Below are 13,967 nucleotides of genomic sequence, written 5' to 3' on the forward strand. Positions count from 1 at the left end.
GCCATTAAGTGCTATTCCGTGTAATTCTTCAATTTCAATGCCATACGTGTCCCGTATAATCGTTGGTAATAAAACTGAGGCATTCGTAGGGTAGATTGCCCCTTTAACAAGGTCAACACACACGGTGTTGCTCCTCCTGCGGTAGCTGGCAGCATCTTGGAGAAAACAGGAAGTTGAGCACCAGAGAAAGCAGGAGCTGTTTGCGCAGTGCGTCCACTCAGCCCGAAAGCGAAGAGGACAATTATTGTAGGATAATTCGGGACTAAGTCTTGAGCTGCATCTAGACAATGAAGCTAGGATTTAACCCAGGAAATCTAGAAATGTGTGAGTTAACCAGAGATTCACATATAACCCGCACTTAGGAGAAACTCATAACAATGTTTCGGTCCTTCCTAGATCATTCGTGAGCGAAAACTGCTCAAGGACAGAGCGAAACTTTACGATACGTTCCACCCCCCCCCCCCCCCTAATTGCGTATTATTTGTGAATTGTCCCAGCTGAGGCATTGTGATTTCCATTTTTGTTAAGTGAAGTACTATCGTTATATATATATATATATATATATATATATATATATATATATATATATATATAATAAGATCACAGTAAACAGGTGATTTCAGAATATGCTCTGAAAGAATAGAGAAATTCCAAGCGCTTTCGTGACTACTCACATTTGATAATGTGAGTAGTCACGAAAGCGCTTGGAATTTCTCTATTCTTTCAGAGTGGTTGTTTTGCATATTCTGAAATCACCTGTTTACTGTGATCTTATTGCATATATATATATATATATATATATATATATATATATATATATATATATATATATATATATATATATATATATATATATATATTATATACAAGGAATTCGCAAGAGCAGGCGAAATATACACAAACATTGATCTCTGGCTGAAGGAGACTCGAACCTACGAACCTTGGAACAAGGTAAACAGTGCTTTACCAATCTACCCACACTGGACCAATACCTTGGAGTCCAGCTTGCGCTAGACTTTGATCCAAGGCAGCCAGCTTTCAGGGAGAAGGCTTACAGCTTTTCATCTCATCCCCTGCATGCATCAGCCTTACTAGAGATATTAACAATGCAAGGAATTCGCAATAGCAGGCGAAATATACCGTGTGGGAAGATTGGTAAAGCACTGCGTACCTTGTTCCAAGGTTCGTAGGTTCGAGTCTCCTTCAGCCAGATTATATATATATATATATATATATATATATATATATATATATATATATATATATATTTTATTAAATATGAAAGTGTGCCTTCAATCTAAGATTTTGGAATATCTTCCAATCCAGGATTATCAGTAGCTTATTCGTTCCTAGTTTGATGATAATAATAATTATTATTATTATAATCAAGGGGGAAGCTCTAAACTTGTAGGGTTATACAGCGTCTGTGTGTGGGGTGGATGTGGAAAGTGTTCAGGCTTAATTCAGGGAACTGGAGCACAGATCCAATTCCCTAGATCAAGAGCCCCTCACGAGCGTCAAGGAACTTTCCTTGAGGGGTTGTAATGTGATGAGTTGGCACTGTGGGTGGTTAGTGTGTTGAGACTGTGTCTCGAGTGTATAAATCCGTCTCTTCGAATAAATGGTTTGGAAAACCAATATATTGTGGGACTGATTACCTCACACACCATCTCATCTCCCACCTTTTCTCTATGTTGGACTGAAGAAACCACTAGCTGGCGAAGCATTTGAAGAATAGATACCCTAGTGTTGCAATAGCGTCTTATTTACAGACCCCCCCCTCTCTCTCTCTCTCTCTCTCTCTCTCTCTCTCTCTCTCTCTCTCTCTCTCACACACACACACACACACACACACACACACAGGGGTTGGCAAGGTTACGTTAAAGATTTCAAACTTTATTTACAAGCTATTGACAAGTCAAGGATTCCTAACTTTATTGACAAACTAAGAGTTGTTACCTATATCAGCTCATTTGAAAGCATTTTTTTTATTATGAAACATTCAAGTAGGGAACAGGATGAAATTGGAACCGGCTGTGGGTCATGTGTAAGCCAGCTGTGAACCAGGACTTTCATTTGATCAACTGACTATCTCGTTGACATCATAATGCTGCACCTACCTTCCTACCTCTCTTCATATTATATATATATATATATATATATATATATATATATATATATATATATATATATATATATATATATATATATGTATATATATATATATATGTCGTGCCGGATATGTAAAACTGGTCAATTAGCAAGAACTCATTTAAAATTAAGTTCTTTCTAAAATTTTGTCTTATAAGATTAAAGATATATTTTTTTCATTAATGTTGATGTAAAAATTTATTATTTTGCACCAAAAGCAACTTAGAAAACTTACCTATCCTTATTATAAGAACAATTTATTTTAGCCTAACCCAACTAAATATATTTTAGATTTGTTGACAGTAATTTATTACTAAACAAACACAGTGAAATATATTTTTATCGTTAGGTTCAGAATGATTTTGGCGAAATTATTGCATACACAAACTTTCACTTGTCTTATATGGCAAGATGAGCGTTGCTATTTAAGCCAAGATCGCAAGTTCTGCCTATTCGGCACGACATATATATATATATATATATATATATATATATATCTATATATATATATATATATGCGCTATAATCGCAAACAGTCGATCTTAACAATGCAAAACAAGCCACGTGGGGGTGACAATCTTTATTTCAAGATTTTTCGCACTCTGGTGCGTCGTCAGGAGCTATGCAATGTTGCAAGACTAGCATCAGATAGTAATGGAGAAAATTCTACGAGGGAAGGCAGAACCACCTTGAAGAAATCCCCCACTTCAAAAAAAAACCCTTCAAGAACCCCCCTTCAAGAACCCCCCTTGAAGAACCTCCCTTCAAGAACCGCCCTTCAATAACCCCCTTCAAGAACCCCTCTTCAAGAACCCCCATTCAAGAACCCCCATTCAAGAACCCCCTTCAAGAACCCCTCTTCAAGAACCCCCATTCAAGAACCCCCCTTCAAGAACCCCTCTTCAAGAACCCCCATTCAAGAACCCCCTTCAAGAACCCTCTCCAACTTAGTCCAAGTAGGATACACCAGTTTTTAATATTTGAAGACAGTCACAAGTCTTAAAAGTTACCAGATCCATTCCATGGAATTTACAATGGACTGTACTTGTAAGAACCTTCCCTGGTTACAGTAAACCACTGTTAAAAATTTGAAGCTGATCGGATGAGGCATTCTTAAATTATTAACGATACAGTGGATTATTATAATCAAGGGGGAAGCGTTAATCCCGTAAGATTATACAGCGCCTGTGGGGGGATGTGGAGGGTATTCAGGTTTATTTCAGGGAACTGGAGCACAGATCCCATTCCCTAGATCAAGAGCCCTTCACCAGCATCAAGAACCTCCCTTGAGGGGACGATACAGCGGAGGATCATTAATAAAAAATACGTAACCACTTATACGTACTCATCCAGGGATACCTAATTACCAGAGTCATTATATCTACTAGCAAACACACAATTAAGTGCTCACTGACCCCCAGAAGCAACGGAGCTCCTTTAAGTTCATGTGTAATCTATATACAAAACTCTGCTCAGGTTAGCATGTTACTGTTCTCCAGAAGAAGTCTTGACGTCCTCTATATACAAACTCTGCTCAGGTTAGCATGTTACTGTTCTCCAGAAGAAGTCTTGACGTCCTCTATATACAAACTCTGCTCAGGTTAGCATGTTACTGTTCTCCAGAAGAAGTCTTGACGTCCTCTATATGCAAACTCTGCTCAGGTTAGCATGTTACTGTTCTCCAGAAGAAGTCTTGACGTCCTCTATATACAAACTCTGCTCAGGTTAGCATGTTACTGTTCTCCAGAAGAAGTCTTGACGTCCTCTATATACAAACTCTGCTCAGGTTAGCATGTTACTGTTCTCCAGAAGAAGTCTTGACGTCCTCTATATACAAACTCTGCTCAGGTTAGCATGTTACTGTTCTCCAGAAGAAGTCTTGACGTCCTCATGCTAGCACACAACACTTCGTTTATCTCTACCCTATGTAATCATATATAAAAAGATAATTTAAAATGTTGCTTATTAAGATTATATTAGACTCAAGAAATCGTAATGACACGATTGCAAACAAACCATACCCCCGGCCGGGATTGAACCCGCGACGGGCTGGAGTTTTGAGACTATGACCGCGGGTTCAATCCCGGCCGGGGGTATGGTAAGATTATATTAGCTTACAATAACCTATAATCAGGAGGTATACTGTTTATAACTATTCCATACACTTACCGCAACGGTGATCAAACTGTTAAAGCGTCACATATATAACCAAAAATAAATCACAGCCGCATTTCATTCTTCTGAAAATAATAATTGCCATTAAAGTGTATAAACTATTTTTAAACATACGTGAATTGGATTTCCTAGCTAAAGGTAAAGAAAAACTAGTACATTACCATTCTGTGAAGTCAAGATCGTCCCATCTTGAAGCGACGTCACAATGGCCAAATCTTCGTTAATCATAAATGCTGTAAAATACTCCAACATCTTCCAGCATTAATTTTTCTCATTTATTTATCGATTTAAAGTGTTTGATTTCCCACGTTAATGTTTACAATGTGCGTCACATTACTAAACATAGCGTAAATCACCACTACTTGTAACACACTCACTGTTGTCTGGGGTGTTGAGAGCTGAAGAATTGAGATACTTATGTAACATATGGAAATTTTTATTGAAGAAATGTTTCACCACACACTGGTTTCATCAGTCTTAAACAAAGCAGGAAGGTATACGGAGAGGAGGAGTTTGAGGTAATCAGTCCCTCAGCCTGGAGTCGTTGTGATCAGTCCATCAATCTTATAGAAAGCATTAAGAGTGTCATTACACAAACACTTTCTTCCCGGAAATGTCAAGTTAATTCCTGACGACTTGACAAGCCTGTCACTTGTTATTACTGTCACCATGTGTTACTTGCATTATTATTTAAAAAAAATGCTAAATCTACAAGGGACATGCAGCATGTTACTTGTATCACCAGTGGTATCACTGTAATCCTGGATACTGTTACAATATCACCAATGGTATCACTGTAATCCTGGACACTGTTACAATATCACCAATGGTATCACTGTAATCCTGGACACTGTTACAATATCACCAATGTTATCACTGTAATCCTGGACACTTACAATATCACCAATGGTATCACTGTAATCCTGGACACTATTACAATATCACTGGTATCACTGTAATCCTGGACACTGTTACAATATCATCACTGGTATCACTGCAATCCTGGACACTGTTACAATATCACTGGTATCACTGTAATCCTGGACACTGTTACAATATCACTGGTATCACTGTAATCCTGGACACTATTACAATATCACTGGTATCACTGTAATCCTGGACACTGTTACAATATCACCAATGGTATCACTGTAATCCTGGACACTATTACAATATCACTGGTATCACTGTAATCCTGGACACTGTTACAATATCATCACTGGTATCACTGTAATCCTGGACACTGTTACAATATCACTGGTATCACTGTAATCCTGGACACTGTTACACTATATCGCCATTTAGGTGAGTACAAATAGGAAGTGCATCTTTCTGGCGCTCAGAAGACGGAGGATCAAGCCTCCATCACGTCTTGCTCTGAATAACCCACATGGGTTTAGCGCTGAACATGAACCGGAATAGAAAGTTACACTAGATCGCCACTGGTATCACTATAATCCACGACACTCGTTAACCGCACTACCGTCTCAACACTGGCTGACATCATGTCCCTTGACATCAACACGACATCAACACTGACAGTAAAATGCTCACGTCTTCCTAGTGGAGCAGCAGTCACACCAGGGCTAACTACCTCCCTCAAACAACCTCGTTCCCACCCAACAAGCTATTACCAGCTCTACAAAAATCACATCTGGAGACAAACAAGGTATATATATATATACACTGAAATGTGTATATCTCTCAGAATATATACACTGAGAGTTTACTATAGTCCCTCCTTTTCAATAGGAATTAAATTATGCTTGTCAGGTGTTGAAATTATTACGTGTACCCTTAGAGACAATAGTGTAGTCGATAGGTTTTAAACCCCAGCAACAAAACAACCTTGCTACGCATGCATCTATTATTATAATAATTATTATTATTATTATTATTATTATTATTATTATTATTATTATTATTATTATTATTATTATTGCTACTTTAATTAATAATAATATTATTATTATTATTATTGCTACTTTAATTAATAATAATATTATGATTATTATTATTATTATTATTATTATTATTATTATTATTATTATTATTATAACAATTATCATTATCATTATTATTATTATATTACAATATTCCGGGGAAGCGCTAAAGCTGTAAGGGTTATGCAACGCCTGGGGAAATGACAGTGAATCAGGTTTATTTTATGGAAATGTAGCTCCGTTTCCTCGTATCAAAAGAAATTTACCAGCGACAAGGCAGTGGGATCTTACTAACAAAACATTACTAACACTAACCATACATTACTAACACTAACTAAACATTACTAACAAAACATAACTAAAACTAAACATTACTAACAAAACATAACTAAAACTAAACATTACTAACAAAACATAACTAAAACTAAACATTACTAACAAAACATAACTAAAACTAAACATTACTAACAAAACATTGCTAACACTAACTAAACATTACTAACAAAACATTGCTAACACTAACTAAACATTACTAACACTAACTAAACATTACTAACACTAACTAAACATTACTAACACTAACTAAACATTACTAACACTAACTAAACATTACTAACAAAACATAACTAAAACTAAACATTACTAACAAAACATTGCTAGCACTAACTAAATATTACTAACAAAACATTGCTAACACTAACTAAACATTACTAACAAAACATTACTGACACTAACAAAACATTACTAACAAAACATTACTAACACTAACTAAACATTACTAACACTAACTAAACATTACTAACACTAACTACCAGAACATTACTAACACTAACTAAACATTACTAACACTAACTAAACATTACTAACAAAACATTACTAACACTACCAAAACATTACTAACACTAACTAAACATTACTAACACTAACTAAACATTACTAACAAAACATTACTAACACTACCAAAACATTACTAACACTAACTAAACATTACTAACAAAACATTACTAACACTAACTAAACATTACTAACACTAACTAAACATTACTAACAAAATATTACTAACACTAACTAAACATTACTAACAAGACATTACTAACACTAACTAAACATTACTAACACTAACTAAACATTACCAACACTAACTAAACATTACTAACACTAACTAAACATTACTAACACTAACTAAACATTACTAACACTAACTAAACATTACTAACACTAACTAAACATTACTAACAAAACATTACTAACACTAACTAAACAATACTAACACTAACTAAACATTACTAACAAAACATTACTAACACTAACTAAACATTACTAACAAAACATTACTAACACTAACTAAACATTACTAACAAAGCATTACTAACACTAACTAAACATTACTAACACTAACTAAACATTACTAACACTAACTAAACATTACTAACAAAACATTACTAACACTAACTAAACATTGCTAACAAAACATTACTAACACTAACTAAACATTACTAACAAAACATTACTAACACTAACTAAACATTACTAACACTAACTAAACATTACTAACAAAACATTACTAACACTAACTAAACATTACTAACACTAACTAAACATTACTAACACTAACTAAACATTACTAACAAAACATTACTAACACTAACTAAACAATACTAACACTAACTAAACATTACTAACACTAACTAAACATTACTAACAAAACATTACTAACACTAACTAAACATTACTAACAAAACATTACTAACACTAACAAAACATTAACTCGTACAAGACATTCTTAACACAAACGAAACATTACTAACTTTACTAACAATAACAGAACATTAATAACATTACTAACATTTACATTAACACTAACAAAACATTAATAACTACTATGGACAGACATGGAGGCTATGGACAGACATGAAGGCTGTAGATAGACATGAAGGCTGTGGACAGACATGAAGGCTATAGACAGACATGAAGGCTGTGGACAGACATGCAAGCTGTGGACAGACATGAAGGCTGTAGATAGACATGAAGGCTGTGGACTGACATGAAGGCTGTGGACAGACATGAAGGCTGTAGATAGACATGAAGGCTGTGGACAGACATGAAGGCTGTGGACAGACATGAAGGCTATAGACAGACATGAAGGCTGTGGACAGACATGAAGGCTATAGACAGACATGAAGGCTGTGGACAGACATGCAGGCTATGGACAGACATGAAGGCTGTAGATAGACATGAAGGCTGTGGACAGACATGAAGGCTATAGACAGACATGAAGGCTGTGGACAGACATGAAGAGAGAGGTTAAGCGGGTCCTCGAGGCTTCATGCATGCGGACCGTAAATCGTTTTAAGAGGACTGGCCGGAAGCACTTGGGAAAGCTGACCGGCATACATTTCTGAGTTTATATTGAACCTTGGTGTAGCCAAGCCTTTAGCATGGCTGAGAAGCTTGTTCTTCTCGGGTTATACAAAGCCTTAGCGTGGACAAAGCTTGCGTGCGGTCGATAGGTACATATCTCTGTGGTTGTACGTAACTTTGAAGCTACAAAAGCTGAAGTATTGATGGGGGAAGTGTTCCTCTCACGTTATACAGAGCCTTGATGTTGCCCAACCTTGTGTATGGATGTGAGGTGTTTTTCCTGACCGAACTCTCACTGCTTTGAATATTTCCCAATTTATATTCACCATGAGTCTTTGTAAGGCGTTGCGTTGTTACTGGAAGGAAGGTTGTCGTAGCTGATTAACCTCTCCTGGAATACTTGACGCTATCCTTATTGCCCTACTGAAGTCTACCAGCTCAGACTGACACTACTGAAGTCTACCAGCTTAGAGTGACACTACTGAAGTCTCCCATTACAGAGTGACACTACTGAAGTCTCCCATTACAGAGTGACACTACTGAAGTCTCCCAGTACAGTGACACTACTGAAGTCTACCAGCTTAGAGTGACACTACTGAAGTCTCCCAGTACAGAGTGACACTGCTGAAGTCTCCCAGTACAGTGACACTACTGAAGTCTACCAGCTTAGAGTGACACTACTGAAGTCTCCCAGTACAGAGTGACACTACTGAAGTCTCCCAGTACAGTGACACTACTGAAGTCTACCAGCTTAGAGTGACACTACTGAAGTCTCCCAGTACAGAGTGACACTACTGAAGTCTCCCAGTACAGAGTGACACTACTGAAGTCTCCCAGTACAGTGACACTACTGAAGTCTCCCAGCACAGAGTGACATTACTGAAGTCTCCCAGCTTAGAGTGACACTACTGAAGTCTCCCAGTACAGAGTGACACTACTGAAGTCTCCCAGTACAGTGACACTACTGAAGTCTACCAGCTTAGAGTGACACTACTGAAGTCTCCCAGTACAGAGTGACACTACTGAAGTCTCCCAGTACAGAGTGACACTGCTGAAGTCTCCCAGTACAGTGACACTACTGAAGTCTACCAGCTTAGAGTGACACTACTGAAGTCTCCCAGTACAGAGTGACACTACTGAAGTCTCCCAGTACAGTGACACTACTGAAGTCTCCCAGCACAGAGTGACATTACTGAAGTCTCCCAGCTTAGAGTGACACTACTGAAGTCTACCAGCTTAGAGTGACACTACTGAAGTCTCCCAGTACAGAGTGACACTACTGAAGTCTCCCAGCACAGAGTGACACTACTGAAGTCTCCCAGTACAGTGACACTACTGAAGTCTCCCAGCACAGAGTGACATTACTGAAGTCTCCCAGCTTAGAGTGACACTACTGAAGTCTACCAGCTTAGAGTGACACTACTGAAGTCTCCCAGTACAGAGTGACACTACTGAAGTCTCCCAGTACAGTGACACTACTGAAGTCTCCCAGCACAGAGTGACATTACTGAAGTCTCCCAGCTTAGAGTGACACTACTGAAGTCTCCCAGTACAGAGTGACACTACTGAAGTCTCCCAGCACAGAGTGACACTACTGAAGTCTCCCAGCACAGAGTGACATTACTGAAGTCTCCCAGCTTAGAGTGACACTACTGAAGTCTCCCAGTACAGAGTGACACTACTGAAGTCTCCCAGCACAGAGTGACACTACTGAAGTCTCCCAGTACAGTGACACTACTGAAGTCTCCCAGCTTAGAGTGACACTACTGAAGTCTCCCAGCTTAGAGTGACACTACTGAAGTCTCCCAGCTTAGAGTGACACTACTGAAGTCTCCCAGTACAGAGTGACACTACTGAAGTCTCCCAGCACAGAGTGACACTACTGAAGTCTCCCAGCTTAGAGTGACACTACTGAAGTCTCCCAGCTTAGAGTGACACTACTGAAGTCTCCCAGTACAGAGTGACACTACTGAAGTCTCCCAGCACAGAGTGACACTACTGAAGTCTCCCAGCCTAGAGTGACATTACTGAAGTCTCCCAGCTTAGAGTGACACTAGTGAAGTCCCCCAGCTCAGGACGAAACTAATGAAGTCTCCCAGCTCAGACTGACAGATTTCAACGTTATGTGAACCATCTTCTGTGACGGAATATTAAAAGAGAAACGTGATTTTAATTTACAGGTGTCCCGTAGCTCGGTTGGTAGCGCACTCAGCTCACACACATTGAGGTCCACGGTTCGATCCCAGGTACGGGTAGAAACTCTGAGAACGTATTATCTTAAGACACTTGCTGTCGATATTCACCTAACAGAAAGTACCTGGTTGTTAGCTGACCAGCGTGGGTCGCATCCTGGGGACAAAACTAGCCTAAGTTGTCCGAAATGTTCTCCATAACCAGGGGCTTTCTATATAGCATGTCACTGATATGAGCTATGGTCTGTATAAGTTGTATCATGTACTTGTAGAAATAAAGATTCTTATTATTATTATTATTATTATTATTCAACCGTGCGTCCGTAAGTTTGTTTAGGGTAGCAGCACACTGCTAATGTATCCAATTTCGCTAAATTTAAAAATATAAGATTTTGAACAAGGGAGTGACTTATGCCAGCGTGAAAGATTATCGAAGAGTCGATCCTCTGTTTGTCTAGCAGGAGAGAGAGATGTGTTAGTATTTAGTAGAATAATTCTTTTTCAAGGAAATAGTGTGAGCTGACAGGCTAGAGGAGAGGAAGAGAGCCTTTAGCTTTACTATCCTCCATCTCAGCTGACTTGAATAAGCAGAGACAGCTAGATTGCCTCTCTGTCCCTCTGTCTGTTTTCCTGTGTGTCTCTCTCTGTTCTTCTGTTTCTGTCTCTGTCCTTATGTGTGCCTAATTGTCCCTCTGTCCCTGTGTATCTGTCAGTGCATCTGTCTTTATGTGTCTGTCTGCCCTTCTGTCTCTGTGTGTCTGTCCTCTGTCTCTCTGTCCCTCTGACTTCGTGTGTTTGTCTTCTCTCTCTCTCTCTCTCTCTCTCTCTCTCTCTCTCTCTCTCTCTCTCTCTCTCTCTCTCTCTCTCTCTCTATGTATCAACATATCTCGCGTTATCTCACACACACACACACGCACACACACACAAACACACACACACACACACACACACACACACACACACACACACACACACACACGCACACACATGATAGGAAGTATTTCTTCAGCCACAGAGTAGTCAGGAAGTGGAATAGTTTGGGAAGCGATGTAGTGGAGGCAGGATCCATACACAGCTTTAAGCAGAGGTATGATAAAGCTCACGGTTCAGGGAGAGTGACCTAGTAGCGACCAGTGAAGAGGCGGGGCAAGGAGCTAGGATTCGACCCCTGCAACCTCAACTAGGTGAGTACAACTAGGTGAGTACATCCGTGTGTCCGTGCAACAGAGCTAATAAAAACAGGGGATTGCGTAAGACCCCAGAAGTCTACTGGCAAAGACGTAGCGCTGTAGTACACTAGAGAAAGAGAGGATGACTGTGTCGAAGGGAGAATAGTGTGAGATTATTTGCTACTGTTACCGTTTTGAGGCATTTAGGTAATAATGACCATGTGTGTGCGTGTGTGTGTGTGTGTGTGTGTGTGTGTGTGTGTGTGTGTGTGTGTGTGTGTGTGTGTGTGTGTGTGTGTGTGTGTGTGTGTGTGTGTGTGCCTGTGTCTGTGTCTGTGCGTGCAATTATCGATGTTTCTGGTTCCTGATACATACCAGGTAAGAGACAGTAGGTGTAAGGAGACTTGCTCATTTCCCTCACTCAAATTATTATTATTGTTAGTAGTAGTAGAAGTAGTATTAGTAGTAGTAGTAGTATTAGTAGTACTAGTAGTAGTAGTAGTATAGTAGTAGTAGTAGTAGTAGTAGTAGTAGTAGTAGTAGTAGTTGTTGTTGTTGTTGTTGTTGTTGTTGTTGTTGTAGGGTGGATAGGGAGGCAATGTGGCAAATGTTGCAAGTGTATGGTACAGGAGGTAGGTTACTGAAAGCAGTGAAGAGTTTTTACGAGGATAGTGAGGCTCAGGTTAGAGTATGTAGGAGAGAGGGAGATTATTTCCCAGTAAAAGTGGGCCTTAGACAAGGATGTGTGATGTTACCATGGTTGTTCAATATATTTATAGATGGGGTTGTAAGAGAAGTGAATGTTTGGGTGTTGGCAAGAGGTGTGGAGTTAAAAGATAAAGAATCTAACACAAAGTGGGAGTTGTCACAGTTGCTCTTTGCTGATGACACTGTGCTTTTGGGAGATTCTGAAGAGAAGTTGCACAGAATGGTTGATGAGTTTGGTAGGGTATGCAAAGGAAGAAAATTAAAAATGAATGTAGGAAAGAGTAAGGCGATGAGGATAACAAAAAAAATTAGGTAACGGAAGATTGGATATCAGGTTGGAGGGAGAGAGTATGAAGGAGGTGAATGTATTCAGATATTTGGAAGTGGACGTGTCAGCAGATGGGTTTGTGAAGGATGAGGTGAATCACAGAATTCATGAGGGGAAAAAGGTGACTGGTGCACTGAGGAGTCTGTGGAGACGAAGATCTTTATCCATGAAAGCAAAGAGGGGAATGTATGAGAGAATAGTTATATTAACGCTCTTACATGGGTGTGAGGCATGGGTGATGTTGCAACAAGACTGGAGGCAGTGGAGATGTCATCTCTGAGGGCAATGCGTGGTGTGAATATAATGCAGAGAAGCCGTAGTTTGGAAATTAGGAGGAGGTGTGGGATTACCAAAACTATTATCCAGAGAGCTGAAGAGTGGTTGTTGTGGTGGTTTGGACGTGTAGAGAGGTTGGAATAAAATAGAATGACTTCGAGAGTGTATAAATCTGTAGTGGAGGGAAGGTGGGGTAGGGGTAGGACTTGGAATGGTTGGAGAGAGGGGTTGAAGGAGGTTTTGTGTGCGAGGGGGCTTGGACATCCAGCAAGTGTGCGTGAGTATGTTAGGAGCGAATGGAGACAAATGGTTTTTAGGACTTGACGTGCTGTTGGAGTGTAAGCAAGGTAACATTTATGAAGGGATTCAGGGAAACCTGCAGGCCGGACTTGAGTCCTGGAGATGGGAAGTACAGTGCCTGCACTCTGAAGGAGGGGTGTTAATGTTGCAGTTTAAAAACTGTAGTGTAAAGCATGCCTCTGGCAAGACAGTGATGGAGTGAATGATGATGAAAGTTTTTCTTTTTCAGGCCACCCTGCCTTGGTGGGAGACGGCCGATGTGTTAATAAAAAAAAGTAATAATATTGATAATAATAAAAATAATAATAATAATAATAATAATAATAAAAATAATAATAATAATAATATTAATAATAATAATAAT

Source organism: Cherax quadricarinatus, chromosome 91, assembly GCF_038502225.1.
Source record: "Cherax quadricarinatus isolate ZL_2023a chromosome 91, ASM3850222v1, whole genome shotgun sequence".
Lineage (NCBI taxonomy): Eukaryota > Metazoa > Arthropoda > Malacostraca > Decapoda > Parastacidae > Cherax > Cherax quadricarinatus.